The sequence below is a fragment of the Haliotis rufescens genome, unplaced genomic scaffold (genome assembly GCF_023055435.1).
Source record: "Haliotis rufescens isolate VD_foot unplaced genomic scaffold, xgHalRufe1.0.p SCAF_20, whole genome shotgun sequence".
Lineage (NCBI taxonomy): Eukaryota > Metazoa > Mollusca > Gastropoda > Lepetellida > Haliotidae > Haliotis > Haliotis rufescens.
The window spans coordinates 1,018,895-1,040,071 of NW_025963891.1; the positions used below are offsets into that span (position 1 = coordinate 1,018,895).

Here is a 21,177-nt window from a genome sequence, read left to right on the forward strand (position 1 = left end):
GCTGTTGGGCAAACCTTCCGAATCAATTGTAGAGGTCCCGATGCCGCTCTCGGGACCCCGAGGTCCCGGAGGTCTTTGATACCTTACGCTAAGCCAACACTAAGGACCACACAAATCATGCTCAGCCTTGTATCCCTCCAATCAGAAGAAATACCAATTGGGTATCCTGCCTGTGCCATCGGAAGTATTGCCAACCAAATGCAGTGGCATGTAGACCACAGGCCCTACGAAACTTTATAGGAGTATGCAAATACCCATGGGGATTCCCTTGGGAAGTGGGGCTGACCTTTGGGATTCTGGGAATTGGATTTTTGGGGGCACCAATGGGAAAAGGGGAGAGTGGATTGGATGTTGTGAGATGGTATTGGTAACTTAATGGAATTCGTTGAGGAGGTGCAGGTGAAATGGGAAATGGAAACAGACCGAGAAATGTTTTGTTGGGAACATGCAATGACGAAAGTCCTCATGTGTTGACTGCATACAGGTGACTTCAATGGCGGCATCCGGAGGTGGGTTCGGTACTGTTTATTTATTTGTTGTATTCAGGTTAAGAATGGTTTTATCTATGTCTGGCAGCCATCGCACAGGTCTCAGGACACACAGAACATTGCTTCTTCTCTTGTGTTCTATGGTGTTACATAATTCCTTCAACTCTGGGTTTCAGGCTAAAAGGGCAAAGGGTATTCCATAGTTTTGTCCAAAATGTAAAAGTATTGTTTTCTTAGATTTTTGTTCAGACAAAAGTACTAAAATAGGACACAGGGTGGGAATGTTACCCAGACGTTTGCTAAAAATATAAATAAATGCATAAGTGTTTCATTGTCCAAGTTCAGGACAAGAGCTTCCTTGGGATTTCATACAACTTTCAATTACATATCAGTCATATCAGGCCAATCAGTATTTCATGTGGCAGGAGAGCCAGGTCGTAGATTCATCACTGTGTTGAATCCAATGAACACCAGCATGGTGCTGACAGAACAAGGATATTATTGGATAGAATCTGGGATATTACCGATGGACAATCAAGGGACATAACTCTTCCCAGTGAGTCACAGCATCTTGGGCCACTGGGCCACTGGGCTACTGGGCCACTGGGCCACTGGGTCATGGCTATCCTCATCATCAGCCAGTTTGTGATGTCTTGTTCCATTTAATGTCAAATCTCAGATATGTCGCAGTAGCAGGTAGAGTTATCAGCCTAACACAGACAAACCGTCACTGCCCTGTCATGTGGCGCACACAGGAACAGTCAGGCAATAACTGCATGTAATGCTTCCTTCTGAGTCAGTCACCCATCCCTGCCCCGGCCATACATCCATGATGGTCACAAAGCATCATTTTCATCACATTTGGAACTTTGGGGAACCTTTAATCCATCTAGGAACCTTCATGGGGTTGATGTTTAAAACAAATTTGAAAATAGCTGAATCACTTTACAAGATATCCACTGTGGAAGTTCAGGTATACCTGGTGTACATTCAAACCTGGTGCCTGCTGTCAGGACTGAATTACTTCATGTGACCTGGCTTCTCCCCTTCAGACAAGGACATCACACAATGGAAGTTTCAAACCATTCTGTCTCATGGCCCAGTGGAGAGTGAAGGGCTTGGGTTTGATCCCTGGCTGCATCATACCAAAAGATGTTTACTTGATGTTACCCTGCCTGGTGCTTGGCATTAAGGGGCTAAAACAAGGACGGTCTCAGTATACTGTGTCTGAGTGGGGTCTCCATGTTAAACTGTGGAATGGTATCTCAGTGGGCTAGCACTATAACTCCAGCATTAGTCCGGACTCTACCACAGCCACACACGTGCATGCACGTCATTATATAAGAGCAATAATCTTGAGCATTAAACCCCATTTCACCTCACCTTTCAGTCTTCTAGAAGTATACAAACCAAGTAGACATATCAATAAACTCCCCACCGTCACAGTACTGGTTATGTAAGGTTACCGACCGACTCCCTGTGCCCTGCTGTTCCCCAAGAAGCCCACCTTTGTTTACAGAGGCATGCAACTTTGCCAGTGACTCATGCCAATCATAATCATTATCTGCAATCTCTACAGAAAAAACAAACAGCAAAACAAACAAACCTGGAAAAAACATAGGAAGAAAACATGGCCTGGGCAATTATAGTGACTGTTGACATCATATATCTATACATTAGAGGGGAGGCGGTGAGATCTGTCATTATGTCTATTACGAAGAGCGATGGCTCAAAAGACCTGGAAATGAAGCCGTCTTGATGTAAACAAAATGACATAGCCATATAAACAGAAATATACAAAATAGGAAAAAAACATTTGCAATTTCAAACATTTAAAAAATCACAGACTTTTTTATGCTTTTCAAATAACCTTAGATAGACAGGGTATTAAATTATTGTAAAAACTCTAATCCAATAGGGAGCTCCTGACTGAAAGGCCTTCTCAACTACTGAAAGTGATTTTTCATTAAAATGATCACACTCAGAAAGGTTGACAGATCAATTTGATTAACAGCTGCGCTGACTGACAAGGGATTTGAACAAAAAAAATCTTTTGAGAATAATGTGTTATTTGGTCTAAAAGTTCTCACTAACTTCCAGCAGGTCAGACTTGAATGGTGCTGTTTTGACAGAAGACAATTTTTGTACCTGATGATCATTAACCCATTGTAATAAAATCTATCAACTGAATCCAACTGATGAAATTAAAAGTGCAAATTGGGAGAAATTTTGCTGTTTAAAAGAAAATATTGAAACCTTTATTTTTTCAGAAAATTTAATGTGTATCTAGAAGAACTTTGGATGGCATTCTTTTGTTCTTTCAAATTCAGTTACAAAGGAAAATAATGTAAAATATCATCACATCCTTCAGGGTGAGTGAGTTGGGTTTAACACTTCGAACATAATTCCTGTTGTGTCATGCTAGCTTATTGTGAGAGGACGTCCAGTGTGACGCAGGTCGTATATATATGCATGGAACCTCCAAACACAGCCATGCTGCTGACAGGCCAACGATCATACCAAGTCCTGGATTCAAACTCACTGCTCCTTGCCCAGCTAAGGGCTGCAACATTGCGTGTTCATCTAATACCACGGATATTGCTTGCCACAAACTTCAGACAGGATGCATGATTTCAAAGCCTACTATTTCACAACCACCCTTTGACCTTTGATTTGTTTCTTGTGCTCAGTTCTAGTAGCCGATCAATGGACAAGCTGACCTTCAGAATTGGAAACGTGATTCTTGTGTGTGTACAATTCCTGTTAAAAGATGTCATCCTAATGCCTTTACGGAATTCTGCTTTTGTGGGGAAGAATCTAATTTTATTTTCGTTCTGATTACTGACCAATGATTTTGAGAACAACTTTGTGTAAACCATGCATGCAACTTACAAAAAAAACTAAAAAAACTTGCAATCCCAAATGTGTATTGTGAACAACATTTTTGCTATGATACCGGTTAGAATTGTCTTCAGCAGCCCATGCTTGATGTAAGAGGCGACTATTATGACAGCTAGGACCGGGTGGTCAGGCTCGCTGACTTGGTTGATGCATATCATTGCTTTCCAATTGCATAGATCGATGCTCATGATATCAATCACTGGATTGTCTGGTCTACACTCGATTACTTGCAGACCGCTGCATATAGCTGCAATATTGCTGAGTGCAGCGTTAAACAACAAACAAACTGACAATATTCATGACTGAGTGCACTGTGTATCTAAAGGGACCACAGTGATGGCCAAACCCAGAGAGACAGTTGCCTCAGTGGGATTAGGGTAACAGAGTCAGAAGGCAGAATTCACACAGAAGATGTCATAACCCCAGCTGGTGTGAATTCCTGCTGATAATATGCCCAACAAAGTCATACAACCATACAAGAAACCAGCTCCGAACCTGAGATTGTTACAGCCAGAGAAGTTGTCATCTTGGTTGAATAACACAGTCTGACAGCGTGTTGTGTCTGGGGTAAAGTGATTCATTTCGGGACCACTTGGGAGGGGGAAGGTGTGACATGGTGGAGCTAACTGCAGGGCTGATGTGTGGATTGTGAAGGAACAAACCTTTGGTGGGATGGGGTGAATGGGAGGGAGGGGGATGGCTTTGCACCTGAGGGAATAGTTTCTAGTGACATGTACATGAAGGGATACGGAGGGTTTGGGTCCGAAAAGGGAAACGGAGGTGAGTGAGTGAGTGAGTGAGTGAGTGAGCAACATCTTTCAGAAAGGGAAACGGAGGTGAGTGAGTGAGTGAGTGAGTGAGTGGGCAACATCTTTCAGAAAGGAAAACGGAGGTGAGTGAGTGAGTGAGTGAGTGAGTGGGCAACACCTTTCAGAAAGGGAAACGGAGGTGAGTGAGTGGGTGGGTGGGTAAGTGATTGAGTGAGTGATTGAGTGAGTGAGTGGGCCACATCTTTAAGAAAGGAAAACGGAGGTGAGTGAGTGAGTGAGTGGGCCACATCTTTCAGAAAGGAAAACGGAGGTGAGCGAGTGAGTGAGTGAGTGAGTGAGTGAGTGAGTGAACGAGTGTTTGTTGTTTAACGCCGCCCTCGTCAATATTCCAGTCATATGACAGTGGTTTGAAAGTGAGTGAGTGAGTGAGTTAGTGAGTGAGTGAGTGAGTGGGCCACATCTTTGAGAAAGGAAAAGGGAGATGAGTGAGTGAGTGTTTGTTGTTTAACGCCGCCCTCGTCAATATTCCAATCATATGACAGTGGTTTAAAAATGAGTGAGTGAGTGAGTGAGTGAGTGAGTGAGTGAGTGAGTGAGTAACAACAAATGGTATAAGGAACACAGTGATGGTTGCAAGGAGCGGGGATCAGGAGAGGTTGTGAGGGGTAATGGAGGCTGCAAGGTAGACAAGACTGGCTACATATGTACATCCACTACAGAGAAGGGAGAGAGTAGTGGAGGGTGTGTATGGTCACTCAGACAGGGAGAAGAGCTGCACATGAGAGCTGATAGAGCCGGTATGAATTACATTTGGTAAGAGTGATCCATGGCAATCTGGCCCTGGTGTAATCCAAACACCATGCATGTGTTTGGGATCATCTCTCCTGCGCCGGTCTAGGTAGACTGCATTTCTGGTTTATAAGTCCGCGGAGACACCGAGGCTGATAAGCTACTCCCAGCCCTCACAGCAGTGCGCTCACAAGCACTATCAGGACAGTTGGAGAAACGATGCACCGACTTTTTGTCTGACTGATATACTAATGTAAGATATATACATGATATACACCACAGGTGATATGCTAGGAACAATATGTTTCCAAAATTACCCCAAAAGAAGCCTGTTCATAAATATTTCTATTTGACATGTTGATTGCATCTTGAGTGTAGGAGTTACACAGGTAAAAAGAATAAATTTGACTTCTATAGAGTCCATGGGAGTTAAGTATGATGCAAGAGATGACTATCAAGCCTCCATCTGATCACATCATCAAATGATGAGATCCTACGTGAATGTGACAATAATATTTAAAAAACGATATTATTGTAAGACTTATCATCCATTTGTTGTTTGGATAGAAGAACTAACAATTAGTATGTAGTAGAGTAATTAATCTGCTTCATGATAACCTTTTTCAAAAACTAACTATAATTGTTTCACTTATACTACTCAAAAGAAGTTAAGGACCACACAATTCTTTCATATTACTATAGTTAATCTGTCATGGCATGACCACCCACTATAGTAAAATGAAGGAGTCGGGTGATCCTGAACTTTTTTTTAGTAGTATTAATTGTAATGCAGTTTTTCATTTGTTTACAAACATGTTGACAATAATGTATGTAGAACGTAGACTTAACAAACGTCTGGTAAAACTCATTGGAACATGGTATTCCCAACAGAAACATTTGCAAGGCTGCAGCAAAAGAAAACTGAGAAAATTGATAATTTGAGAATGCTAACTGCAAATCTAGGTCCCAAATGCCATATTTGAAAGAGATTTATCTAAGGAAACTCCTAACCTGTAAAAACAAAAACTGTTTTTTGTCTCATGAGGTATCACTTTCCTTTCCACATAATATAATTATAGGGATGCACCTTAAGCATTTATACAGCTTCGGTTTATTACTTAAAACTAGAATTTAACTTAACAGGATTTTTTTCCAAAGAATTTTAGATGTGCAATATTTTGCTGTTTAATGAATCTATTATTATGTTAGAACACGTCCTTCTTTACAGCTGGTTAATGTCTGACACAATTACCATGACCATCTTCTCTGTTGACAGCAAAGCTGACATAAACCTACTCCTGTTAACATGAAACTAACCTCGGTTCTTTCTCTTCCAGGACTCTCCTCAACACAGTAATCAAAACGTGGACCCATCTCAAGGGAACAACAAATAATATTTACGCAGCAACTTCAACAGCCGATAACACTTGAACGACATACTCCTTTAATGTGCTATATGTTGTAAAAGTGTTTCCTTTCCATGTCAGGACTCACTGGACATAGCGGAAGAGGTTGACTAGTCCACGGAGCTATTACACTCACAGGGAAAGTAAAAACGTCTGACAACGTCTAACCAAAAAACTACAACATACATAGTTCGAGCTCTCACTTGGGATAGACTTGTGGAGGTGTTGTCAATCCGAGGCAACTTCTGGCCAACTAGCAAATCCGATAACATTACATCGATCAAGAATCATACCAGCTTGTGAAGAAAACAATTTGCAGCTTCTTTCTAAAATATCAACTTTGCAAATCAAATTTGACAAACTGTCAGTTGTCATTTTGATATATAGTTATAAAAAGTGGCATCAGTAAATTAAACACTCCCCTGCTTCATCAGCAGCTGATGGTTGAGGATATTCTGTAACAAGAGATTACTGGCACTCAAAGTGAAAAAAATACAGTGATAGTGAATATCAAGAAATTTGTTTTAGTTCGACATAGGAGAACTTCCCTGTGCTTTCCGACCACAGAAATGTGGAATACATTTGGCACCTTGGCGTAGTGCATGGCTTCCATGCAGCCGGCTGTCAGCGCTGGTGTGGTAGCTTCCCAACCTAGCTGGAGTTTACCATCTGGATCTATTTGCGAGTGTGTGTGTCTACCGTTTGCTATACCCTCGCTTGCACTGCACGTGGGCTTACAATTCTCTCTCTCGCCTCTCTAGGTGAGAAGTCACAAAAGCTCATCAGAAGGAATGTAATTACTTGATAATAGAGAAGTGTTGGCCAATACTAATTGGTCAGTACATTTACTGTGGGATCCTATTTTGTGCAGTACTATTGGAGTTTTCCCTGGAGCAGACAAGCACAGGTAAGCTGATTATTCTCTTCTTCCTTACATCAAGAGCTGTGATGCCTTGGAGAAAATCTTTCTGTTTCAACGCACTGACAGTTACACAAAAACATCAAAAGTTGCTTGTTCTTTTTTTACACAATTCTCCAATACAATATTTGATTTTTTTTCACATAGATGATTCAATTTCTTTAAAGATTGATACCCTTGATTACATCAAAGGATTGATGTGGATTTTTTTACATTTTTAATTTTAAGAAGACTGCATGAGGGACTTGTGGAATGGTTACACTTTACCTGTATATCTACAGGAAGTTATCAATCAGGTCATTGAACCATTAAACCATTAAAGTTGGGCAAACTTCATCCAGAGTGATAGGTACTTACCAAGGCCATAGTAAATTTTTTTTTTTGGGGGGGGGGGGGACAAATATTTGTACAAGTATCACTTGTCCACAACTTGATTCAAATAAAACTTTTTTCTATAGAAAATCCAGGGGGGCACTGCCAACTGCCTCCCCTGCCCCCCTGCCTGGCTACGGCACTGCTTACAGTCTCTTTCTGCTTAAGAAACATTTCATTACTCCTCTATGTTAATGGTAGTTTACTGCCCCCTTTCAAAAGGTGTATGTGTATGTTTTGTGACAATGTAAATACATAACAACACAGAGTTACACACTATGCCATCAGTGCTGCCATGTACTCCTGGAAGACCTTTGTCTTGGAACTTTAACCCATGGCAATTGTATTATTATGTTGACTTTCATAACAGTTTTTTAAAAGACTTTAATGTTGAACTGGACAAGCCGAGTTTGGCCTTTTTAAATCTTGAGGTTTTCAAAGAGTTAAGGACAATATAAAATGCAGAGCATCTAAATAGCAGCACAATATCAAGAAGAGCATCACATGGCATCAATAGTTGCACTATATGACAATGTCAAGAAGAGCATCACATGGTATCAATAGTTGCACTATATGACAATGTCAAGAAGAGCATCACATGGCATCAATAGTTGCACTATATGACAATGTCAAGAAGAGCATCACATGGTATCAATAGTTGCACTATATGACAATGTCAAGAAGAGCATCACATGGCATCAATAGTTGCACTATATGACAATGTCAAGAAGAGCATCACATGATATCAATAGTTGCACTATATGACAATGTCAAGAAGAGCATCACATGGTATCAATAGTTGCACCATATGACAATGTCAAGAAGAGCATCAAATGATATCAATAGTGAGCATCACATTGTATCAATAGTTGCACTACATGACAATGTCAAGAAGAGCATCAGATGGTATCAATAGTTGCACTATATGACAATGTCAAGTTTTGTTTGTGTGTTGTTTAACACTGCACTCAGCCATATTCCAGCTATATGACGGCAGTCTGTAAATAATCAAGTCTGGACCAGACAATCCAGAGATTAATATCATGAGCATTGATCCAGGCAATTGGGATATTAATATCAATATGTCTCAGAGTGTCAATATATATGTCACAAGGCTACACATATTTTCACACAGTATCAAATACATGTATACATACTATGACAAAGTCGGGAATGTTGAAAAGTATGAGTTTCATGGAATTGTTTTTTACATGGAACCATGACAGTCAGTTACACATAGATAATAGATATATCATAGCAAGGTTAGGAAAGGTGTCACAATGTATACAACATAATGAAAACAACAGGAATTTGGAATGATATACAAAAGAATAATTTCAGTTCCACCTAAAAACGATACAACAGAATACTGTTCCATACTGATGGTGAACACAACAAGGCCTTTAAACGTCTTTGCCTCCGATGGCTCGATGCCAGGTGTGCTGCTGGACAAGCCAACACACTCTATCTACATTGGCCCAATTGCTCTCCTGGTGAGAAGAACAAGTTTTATAGTGTTTACATGTTGTGCTCGGATGCTCTTTTACTGGCAAGAAAATACCCTGCTTGTTACAGATGGTGCTGACCATGCGCCGATGTTGTTGTAAAGACTTTTATTGTGTACATCCGTGATGCTGAGAATGTTCATATTACTGCAGCGTATGCAGTGCCCGATGCTAGCAACGCAGTGTAATGGCTCTTGAGGTCCTGATGCTCAACATGGTGGCACACACAATGTGTAAGATCTGTACTAAGTAGCGGAGGTGCTAGAAGACTTACAGAAGGTACCTCAAGAAGGCACGTTTTGGCAAGTGAATGTCAACATGAAAACAAGCATACATGATTAAAATATTACTTGAATTTCAAATTTCACATTTGAAATTAATTTTGTTGAGTGAGTCATTGAATAAGTGACATCTACACTACTTTCAGCAATATTCCAGTAACTTCAAGGCAGGGGGACACAAAAACTGGGCTTTAAACATTGTACCCATATGGGAACTGAACCTGGGCCTTTGGCATGAGCAAACACTTTAACCACAAGGCCACCCAATGGTTGTGGAGGTTCTACCAAGTCATGAATAGGCATGGAGCAAGATAGACATCTGTAACTATTAATGACTTAGTCAACTAATTGTTATTGGTTGATTGTGTGCTGCCTTTCAGTCCTGTAACTGAAGATGAAGTCTGATCTGAACACGCTACGTGTAGAATGTTATTAACATGCTACGTATAGAATGTTATTAACACGCTAAGTATAGAATGTTATTAACACGCTACGTAGAGAATGTTATTAACACGCTACATATAGAATGTTATTAACAGGCATCAAGCCACACTGAACACAATGATACCGGGTGAAAAACATTTCATCAGAACGCCATGACAAACAAATGATACAAAATCACCATTGGACTAAAAATGCTGAGCAGGCGATTTAATAGAGTAGATGTAAGATGTAACCAAAGCCATCTGCGAATTAATAGACTTATCATTTTCATCTGACAGACTGAAATGTGAGACAGGGAACATATGACAATTTACGGGTCTTGATTAATCTATGCACCCTATTACTATTCACCTATTCCTATATCATACTCATCCTAATGTGCTTTAGGTTTACCACAGTCACAGTAATGTATATTAGAGTTATCGGGAACAGCCTGCACGTGATGCTGCGTAAGAATAGATCGCATGAACGGGTGTAATTAACAATCAGCCGTTGGCATGAGATGACATCAATGCTATTGACGTCGTCTATCATAACCTCTGCTGGAATGTAGCTAGGCGTATAATTCTTATTAATTATGTGGGTTAACGAGCTACCCAATATTTGCTGTTGAGAACAAGGGGAAAATAATACAACCCTGCTTGTGTCATTTCATGATTGAACAATTCACATACTGCAACAATTTCATGAATGGTTTCCCTCTTTGCAATTACATCAGTTGGTGGCGTAACAAAACCATGTGTTGGAGATCAAAATCATGTTCTCTATTCTTCTACTCCGATTCCTAGGGAAAACATATAAACTAGATAAGGCACATGGCATGGCTTTGGTGAAGGCCAGTGGCAAGAAACGTTCCGTTTTCAATTCATGCATAGCCATCACACTGGTGTAGGAGTTGAGAAAATATGGAAAAATGGAAGAAAAGTCAAGCTTTCACAGATGTAAAGTTGAGCTCATTTTTCATTTGGCAGAATGATGTCACATGTCGGAAAGCTGTAGGAAATGGAGAAATTTCTGTCAGCTGGAAAGGAACTGTCATGGTTTAATGTTACACACTGGACATTTTAAAGTTTGAATTTTTAAATTTAAATTGCTTGAAGGCAATGTCAGACATAGGAATGAATGCCATGTGAATGTCTTGGCACTTTGTGATTGTTCAAGATGCAGGTTAGGAAACATTCCTAGGAGAATTCCTGGGTGCGGTGTAACAAACACGAACTTTTTTATGAAAATTGTGTGAGCGGTCGGTGCTACAGGCACAGGACATGCTTTCATGAGCACCTGGTGTCATCACTGATTTTCAGTGATCCATTCATAAAATTGGCATCACTATTTTGCCTTTTACGCCCAATGGAATCTGTTTTGAGAGATAATTGACACTGATTATTTTCTGGCATTTGACAGGACAATAAGACCTATATCAATATATGAATACTCACTTAATTAAGGATGTACAGACATGACAAAAGAAACAAATACCGAAACACAAATAAATAAATTGCACAATTTAACTAATTGGCCTAAGAGGAAAAAAGGTCCATCCTTCATTACTATCAAGAAACTTGAAATTAACAATATGAAAATATACCAATTTCAAAACTGATACTTGAAACCAGCTTTCCTCCTTTCAAAAGTCTGTGTTGGAGTCCATTTCCTGCGTCATCAATAACAAGCATTTAGACTGTGATATAACAAGCGTGTGATTGATGAGGGTCATTGGGCCAGGTCAGAGGTATCCTGATGGGATTCCAATGGACTCCAACGGATTTCAAAAGGAAGGGTCAGTCATTAATAACGTCTGAGAACTCTTTGCTTTCCCGTTTCTTAACGGTGTTAGCATCTGTTCAAAGGAGGTACATTTACCAGTATATTTTAAGTTTGGTTTTAGAATTGATGAAAGTATTATTTCGGAATGAATTCAGCTTAGCTAGAAATATAGACGTAAAGAAGAGAATTTCATGACAATCATTTTCTATTTCCTGCAAAGGTTTGAACAGTTATTTCACTATATACCATCACGTGAAACAGAGCTGTGATTTCATTATTGAAGAGCACTGATCCCAAGGTTGTAGAATCAATCCCTCTTGATAGGTATCATCCATTCACCATCCTTCAGCATCAGTTCAGATACATGCCATTACCACTACTTGTGAAAAGAAACTGTAAGACTTAATTGCTGTCAAACTATGATTCATCATTACTTGAAATCTTGAAATGTAACTGTAACATTGAGACTATGAATCACTGCTGAATCTTAGAACGGAACCCTGAATTGATGGTCCGTACCATAGCCTTGTTGCACAAGTGAGGTGGCCATGGTGGCCTATTCACACCATATCGTCTGAGGTGCTGCAATTCTCTGTGCAACCAATGTTGGTGGGGTCAGATCCCTGATCTGCCCCGCTTATGTTTCTAGGTTTATCAGCACCAACCCATACTCGTGGGTGTCACCAAAGAGGTAAGCATCTAAGACCTGCATCACTTTGGGCTTTCCTACATCACTCACTCACAAGTGATGTAAGCGGCTATCATAACTTCCATACTTTAACGTAGACCAAAAAATGACAGCTGTAGCTCTTCCATCATTTAGCAAACTGGGGCCACGTTTCCAAACATTACTCTATCACTTCAACCATCAGAGCTTCCATGCCTGTACATGGATTACCAGAGCTGGGTCTTCCAGTCAACTTGTTCATGGACTGATCACAACAATGGTGTCAGGTCAGTGTACTCGCTTGTCTAGCCTGTCTCACAGTCCCTGAACCATATTATTTTCCTTTCCACAGAGCCCTTGGTACTCTAATGGTAAAGCGCTAAACGAAGCAAGTCTAGATTTTCCACAGGTGCTAAATTTCCTTTCTCAATGGGGCTCCTTTTCAATATAAATTGCTGTTTGTTTCCTTTCCAAATTATATATTTTCAGAAACTAATCGTTGGTCTATCCCTTGTAATACAGGTCACAACAGTAGTGACTGGAATAAAGTCCTAACATATCACTCTCTCATCCCTGTACAAGACTAGTGGCCCCCTAGATAAAGTTGTGTATAATGTAGGGTTTTGACAAGTCAAATAGACTATCCGCCCCCCTATTACCCAACTCTACCTTGGTATCCTCTGTAGGTCTCAAGAGATGGGTGCAAGATGTCCGATTTGGAATTGTTTGACATAACCCCTGGCAAAATGTATTTAGGTACACTATAAAACAATCTTGTCATGCATACACTGAAGTTGACTGAAGCTTTATTTTTATTTAAAAATATATTAGTCAGAAGGAATGTGGTGAATAGTCAGAAAGAAATGCGAATATTCATGCCCTGTTGTGTATTCATTCATTCAAAAAATATGTCATGTGACTACCATGGGTCTGGGTCGTCGTGTGGGTACCCGGGTCCTACTCAGTACCCACCCAACCTGAGTACCCATCCTAGCCCTAGTATAAGATTTAATAAAAGTAATTCAATAAATGAATAAACAAGTAAAAAGGAAAACTCAAGTCTCTAAATTTCAGGCTGTCATGAAGATCCTGTTAAAATTGTTCTTCAGGAACACATGCTTGTCGCAAGAGGCGACAAACAGGATTGGCCAGATTTGCTGACTTGGTTGATGTATGTTATTGTATCCCAAATACATAGATCAATGCTCATGATGTCAATCTCTGGATTGTCTGCTCCAGACTCTGTTATTTACAGATCACCGTCATATAGCTGGAATATTGCTGAGTGTGGCATTAAACAACAAACTTAATTTCAGGAGTTTCCTTTATTTGAAAAGGGGATGCGAAAAGGTTGCTAGGCTTGACAAGGAGATGAGGATGGAATGGGGGTGATTGTTTGTTGAAGTATAAACTGTAGGGTACGTAAGACAGACTATATCCTGTACACATGAAATAGTTACAATTCACCCTGAATGAGCCACCTTGTGTAAACCTGATCCTGAAAATGACCAGAGATTCATAACGAGTAAATAGGTTTAAGATGCTTCTAATAAATCTGTTAACATCATGCAAGTCGTGTTTACTTCTGAGGTAACCGTGGCTGAGCAGTCGAGAAATCAAAGACAAACATTGTGATATGTAAATAAGCTCAAGCACAGATGTAAACAATCTTAATTACTTCATCACAGGGATGAATTACCCGGTGATTAATCCCTTGCCCTAAAATAAGCAATCTATAACAAGACAGCATGCAGCCCAGAGCCTGGAGAGACGCGATGGTCCAGTCTGTAGGCACAGCAGGCTCCTCACAGCTCAGTGCTGGCACTGCTGCAGTAGACTAACAGTGCCCACAGTGTATATTAGAGAAGTTTTATCCAGGTCCCATCGACTACCAGTACTCATTGTGGTGTAATAGAGAAGTTTTGTCCAGGTCCCATCGACTACCAGTACTCATTGTGGTGTAAAAGAGAAGTTTTGTCCAGGTCCTGTCGACTACCGGGACTCGTAGTGGTGTAATAGAGAAGTTTTGTCCAGGTCCTGTTGACTTCCAGGACTTGTAGTGGTGTAATAGAGAAGTTTTATCCAGGTCCCATCAACTACCAGTACTCATTGTGGTGTAATAGAGAAGTTTTGTCCAGGTCCCATCGACTACCAGTACTCATTGTGGTGTAAAAGAGAAGTTTTGTCCAGGTCCTGTCGACTACCAGGACTCGTAGTGGTGTAATAGAGAAGTTTTGTCCAGGTCCTGTTGACTTCCAGGACTCGTAGTGGTGTAATAGAGAAGTTTTATCCAGGTCCCATCAACTACCAGTACTCATTGTGGTGTAATAGAGAAGTTTTGTCCAGGTCCTGTCGACTACCAGGACTCGTAGTGGTGTAATAGAGAAGTTTTGTCCAGGTCCTGTTGACTTCCAGGACTCGTAGTGGTGTAATAGAGAAGTTTTATCCAGGTCCCATCAACTACCAGTACTCATTGTGGTGTAATAGAGAAGTTTTGTCCAGGTCCTGTCGACTACCAGACTAACAGTGCCCACAGTGTATATTAGAGATTTTGGTTTTTGTCAGCTTCTTACCTACTTCAACAGGGTATGACGATCCTTCACCACATCCCACCTACTACCACTGGGTGTGCAGATAGTTCACCACATCCCACCTACTACCACAGGGTGTGCAGATCCTATGCTACACCTGCTACAGATGCTACTGACAGGGTCGGGTGGTTCAAGTATGCCAAGGTGCATCGGTATCTGACATATTCACTGCTATGCTGCCTACTCCACAGATCTGTACAGCACATACAGGCAGTAACCCAAGACACGTATCTCTGCCTATACCATAGCCCATGTTATGACGAAGTGCACAACTGTAATGATCACACTTGTGAATTAATAACTATTTATTTGATAGAGCAATCAAGCTCTGAATAATGTCTCTTTTATACAGTTTAATTCAGGGCAAGAGAAAGAGGCTGCTACACAACATGGAGAAGAGCAATGGGGTTTACTGCCACATTCAGTATTGTTTGACTCATATAGCGACGTGCACACATGTGTGAGCCTGCTTGTACAAGTCCAAACACAGGTTTATTATTTTTAAACTGACTCCGAGCTGACAACTACCATCTTATAATGTCTTTAGGTATGACACGGCCATGAGATCAAACCACCAACCATCCGCTCTTCAGGCAAACACTCTGTCCACTTCACCTCAGAGGCAGTTAACTACACAACATCTGACTTGCCTCTTCTGAAATATGAGAAACTGTGAGTAGAATGCTCAGTCAGTCCGACAGGTTAAGAAAAGAGCAGACGCCACTCTTAAAAACTGACCTGACTGTAGATAGAGGCCACAAAACTCATTTCCATAATCAAATGAAATCTATACCAACTGGAAAAACCTTTGTACGATTCCATCCATTTCATAAGCATCTGTTTATGAACCACTATCAAAGAAACCTCTGTTCATTAACCTACAATACTATTCCTGACACCTCAGCCTGGGATAGTTTTTATGACTTCAGTGAGTGCAGCAGAAGTTTGTACAGGTACTTCTGTACGAAGTGGACTGATGTTGTGGTCACACGCCATCTGTGGATGAGTCAGTCTGTTATTGAGTTCTGGTATAGTAATCTTTTCCTGAAACCACCAATATCTTGTGTACTGACACACATCATGAATATTGTAATCTGCCCGTCTAGAACAGGACATTACATTTCTAACAGTAGTAACCTCTACCGTGCCCTGCTAGCTTATGTGTTCTGAAGACCATATGGCCACGAGATCAGATCCATCTGACCATTCATTCAGCTAACACAAACCAAAGAACCATAAGTCCATAGCAGACATATATTCCTATGGGAATGTGAGCACATTTGGCCAATAAACCCCTCAGCCAGGTCAAGGAGCAGCCATTATTCTCCAATAACTTCATCGTGTCTACAGAGTGCCTGACTCTGCCATTGAGGTTTGGGCTTGGCCATTTACTCAAGGAGGTGATGTTGTGGCAGGTTTACAGCTCCTTACTGCCCCTTACAGCACAAGAGGTGTGAGGAGTTTACTGGCCAGTTCAAGGAGCAGGTACAGCACGAGCAGTGTTGTACGAGTTGTGTTTGGCATGGGTGGTGATTGCTTCAGGTACTTACGGGAGGAATTCAACCACAAGAACCAACCACAATTGTTTTTGAGAGTCTTCTCAAGACTACATACAAACCATCAACTGAGCCAAATATTACAAAAAGTTATACACACTATTATCAGTGATAGAACCAGAATCTGTCCTTTACTTTGAGAAGACTCAAACAGTTCAGATGATAATAGCCTTCAGTGTCCAAACATTATGTTTAAGATATAAGTGACATAGGTTATTGGATCACATGAAGCATCGCTGATCTAGTCCGTTAAGTATAATGAAAGATTCAATTTGTACTTTTCTAAACCCTCACAAGTCAATCTGGTCCCTCAGTTTCTTCATTCTCATCAGTAATAGTCATTAAACACTGACTGTATGAACAGTAGCTGAGTGGGTGAGGTCTAGGTTGCTGACTTCTTTGCTGGCGATTAGGTGCCTTACTATGAGAGTGTGTGTTCAAATTTCCACAAAAAAAGTACTAGAATTTGTACGTTCCTAAAAGAGTGTAATCCCAAAAATAACATATGTTACATTGACCACTTTCTAGAAGGCATTGTCTATTCATAGTAATAACATTGTGGTAGAGGATGTAGCTGGTGAAGTGGCCTTGTCCAAGGTTGGCGACACAGATGACATTGGTAAGAGGCTGAGGTGGATGGTTATGTTGGGCGAAGATGGTGACAGGAGACATTGGTAAGAGGCTGGGGTGGATGGTTATGTTGGGCGAAGATGGTGACAGGAGACATTGGTAAGAGGCTGGAGTGGATGGTTATGTTGGGCGAAGATGGTGACAGGAGACATTGGTAAGAGGCTGGGGTGGATGGTTATGTTGGGCGAAGATGGTGACAGGAGACATTGGTAAGAGGCTGGGGTGGATGGTTATGTTGGGCGAAGATGGTGACAGGAGACATTGGTAAGAGGCTGAGGTGGATGGTTACGGTGGGCCAAGATAGCGACAGGAGACATTGGTAAGAGGCTGAGGTGGATGGTTACGATGGACCAAGACAGCGACAGGAGACATTGGTAAGAGGCTGAGGTGGATGGTTACGGTGGACCAAGACAGCGACAGGAGACATTGGTAAGAGGCTGAGGTGGATGGTTACGGTGGGCCAAGATAGCGACAGGAGACATTGGTAAGAGGCTGAGGTGGATGGTTACGGTGGACCAAGACAGCGACAGGAGACATTGGTAAGAGGCTGAGGTGGATGGTTACGGTGGGCCAAGACAGCAACAGGAGACATTGGTAAGAGGCTGAGGTGGATGGTTACGGTGGGCCATGATGGAAACCGGAGACATTGGCAAGAGGCTGGGTTGGATGGTTACGGTGGGCCAAGATGGCGACAGGAGATATTGGTATATTGGTATACTCTAAAGTAGATATCCCATGAACGAAAGACACATGTAAGCAGGATCGAGTGTGATCTTCATAGAACATGGATGGATGATGAATCTATCTTGACAGCTTGGGTGTACTTGGGAACACAGTAGCATGTGAACAGACAGGCATATGTGGGGCAGGATTAGGATGTGTGAGGTGTCTGATGCAATGGTGAGGATGGATGTTGGACCTTTCTGTGGCTTGAGACACCTGTACCTGTGAAAATGTGCTGTGTTGTAAGAAACCTCTCACCAGGGGATTAAAGTACATGCATAACATAAGAAAGAAACCTTTTTGGTGTGGGTGAGTGGCTGTATCTTGATGATATGTGGGACACCTGTCCATGAAGGTACCTTCTGGCAGACGGAACTCTCATCCCAGACGCGTCATGGCTGCCGTCCAGGAGCAATACTTGCCACGCCAAAAAGGAGTGGGTTTGTTTGGATGTGCAGGGAACTCTGACACTAGAAAATTATACCTGTGTATCTGTCCTGAAACGGCTGTTTCCACAGAATTAATCTCAGTGGGATACAGTGACAGGAATGGAATGAGGTTTGAGATATGCAACAAAGATACTGGTGGGAACAGCTAATGTTTCAAGCACTGAAAGACGCTGCCCTATGATGACATGAATGTAACTAGAAGACAACACAACGTGGAAGATTTGCATGATATAAATTCTGTATGAAAAATGACATGCATTGATGTCAACGCAGAGAATAACCATTCCCGTTATACACTGAAACAGATTTCACTTGACTTAAAAGTCGAAGTAGGGGTGACAATTATATGAATGAATGACTGAAAATCAGTGATGACACCAGCAGCATCTGCCACACACACAAGTTGCATAAAAAATCAAGTGTTTGTTGCCTGACATCGCACAGCAGTAACAAACCACACAATCCAGTGATCGATGAACCAGTTATGGTGGGGGTACATAGGACTCCTCAAAACTGAACATTTAGACATTTTGGACATATTTCAGTGATATACTAGTATCAAAAGATACACAATGGATCTTATCAATTGCTCTACAAGGTAGGAATGTATAACTTGGTCTTGTCAGCCATTATAAACAGCTATAAAAGTAAAGAGTTCTCTGTTCTCAGTGATCAAAAACTAAATATGCAAATCTCTCAAATCACTGCCAAAAGGTTTTTTACTATCCTTTAACTTAATAACCACAGCCATCATCTTGATCCTATCTCCAACCATCTGTATCAACCCAGTCACGCAAATCAAAATAACAAAAGACTTTCAACTGCCACCCTTCTGATAGCTGCTACTAATTGTGCATGAAACTGAGGAACAGAATGACCTAGATATCAACACAGCAAACAGTTTGCAATGAAGAAAGGGCTACGAGCGAGGAAAAACAACAACAACATAGCATTCACACCTTGGTCGTCAACAAAAGACAATTGCCATTACTGCCCAAAATAGAGCAGACGCACATTCTTGTCTGTCAGTCAATTCATGAAAGTGGCCAGGTATGTCTTTCCTTGGCATCTGTGGCACACAAGGTAAAGACAAATAATATTGGAAGTAAAACACTGGATTTTTAACATAATTACATCACAACACAGCCAGATACAATGTCTTGCAGGCAAACATACATACAAACAGTTATGAATAGTTTCAGGAGAGTAGTACGTCAGTGCAAAAACTCTCTCCATTACTCTCTGAAATTACCGGATAGCATAACAAGAAACAAGGATCACATTTCACATGTTTAACAAGCAAATATCCTCTCTCTTTTTTCTTGCGGGTCTGTCTGTGCATTAGTTTCTATGGGAAGCACACCTGGTTGATGGGCGACGGAAATACGACATAAGACCTGTTTCGTTTGTCAATATTTCGAGATATGTACCAAGGAAAAAGCGAAAATGGCTGATATATCTCTTCGTTAACTTGTCCATTTTTCGATTGCGATCAGATAAGCTTTTCCTAACACCTTTTCAAGACTCAGAGGAAACATCAGACGATGCCACTTACCTTCCTGCTATTGAAAATTTGTCTAATTACCCATTGAAAACAAAAGCGCTTGAGAATGGCATTTGTGGAGTCAAACTCACTCCTTTCACCTGAGCGTATAAGCAGCAGATGCGATTTTTCAAAATTGACAAAACCTTATCTCTTCTCGAACATGGAAAGGGGTTTCTAAAACAATCGTTTCCAGATGGTTTGTGGCAATAAAGGGGAAGCAGAGAGCCTGCACAGATAGGCATTTAGCCGAAGGGGAAGTCGTAGCGGAGAGAAAGAGCTGCATCTGACATGTGAAGAGTTTATATAACATTTTAAGACACATTAGCAGCAGCAGTGGTACCATGCATGTAAGGCAGCTAAACATCCTATCCGCCCTGGTGTCAAATACGGTAGATTAGATCCAGGAGGGGACTATTGGGTAACAGCAGTGCGATAACAACACCTCATGAGCTCTTAACTTCACAGGAAATACAAGCTCTACAGTCTATTCTTATCGGATGTTCAGTTTTTACAATCATATTTTATGCATTTATGCTGGTGATTACAGGATATAAATGTTGGGCTTGGTTGGATATGTAGTTTTGGAAAACAAAGATTTGGGGAATAGGACGTATCTTCTTACAGGATGTTTTTGGACAATATTTCCCCATCCACTAGTTTTGATTAATTCTTGTTATAAAATATGGACTAGATCATTTACTCACATTAATACTTCATGCAGTAAATGCAAGACAACTTGACAGTGTATTCCTGTGCTTGGATGCTCGCTGTGGCTTGTTCGGATGAGCTGACAGTCGGGTGAGCTTAGGATCGAGCAACAAAGCCGACTGGTATACCAAATTTTACCTAAAACTGACTTATAATAAATTACTTCAATATTCTATGAACAATGGCAGATGTATATGACTGAGCTCACATCTTTCAACAATTCTACCTATGTGAGACTTGCTATAGTGAACTGTGCCCCAAAGTGGAAAAGACAGTCACTTAGTTAGCATGGCCATGTGAAGTTTCTCATTGAAGCAAACAGAACACATTAAACTCTATGATGTGTGAATGGGGTTCATTTCAGTTGTAAGTCATATATATATATATTTTCTGGAGGGACTAAAATAGTTATTTGCAAAAAATAAACAGATTAAATACAGCTATACTTAAATAACTTGCGGTCCAAAAAAATACCGAAAATATACAGAAGTTGTATTACGTTCAAGATAGGAAATTACATAATCTTAAACAATATTTAGTTAATGGAGTTCACAAGCTTTCACTGTACTTTAATTGTATCCCCACTTTTTTAGGCAATGATTTATAAAGTAGGATATTGGAAATTTGACTGCAGTTGGTTGTTTGACTATGTATGAAAGGGGGCA

At 40.8% G+C, this 21,177-nt stretch overlaps 2 protein-coding genes across 8 annotated transcripts in view; one reads left to right on the plus strand and one right to left on the minus strand.

The window, feature by feature from the left end:
• The window catches only part of LOC124151049 (short-chain dehydrogenase/reductase family 42E member 1-like), a 314,896-nt gene that overhangs the window by 212,884 nt on the left and 80,835 nt on the right, over positions 1 to 21,177 (minus strand). The gene's annotated exons all lie outside the window — the stretch shown is intronic.
• Positions 1 to 21,177, plus strand: part of LOC124151044 (netrin receptor UNC5C-like) — a 420,080-nt gene that overhangs the window by 38,322 nt on the left and 360,581 nt on the right. For all 6 annotated transcript variants that reach the window (XM_046523327.2, XM_046523329.2, XM_046523331.2 and 3 more), the window contains exon 2: positions 6,286 to 7,261. The gene's annotated coding sequence lies outside the window, so the exon portion shown is untranslated. The remainder of the gene's footprint in view (positions 1 to 6,285; positions 7,262 to 21,177) is intronic.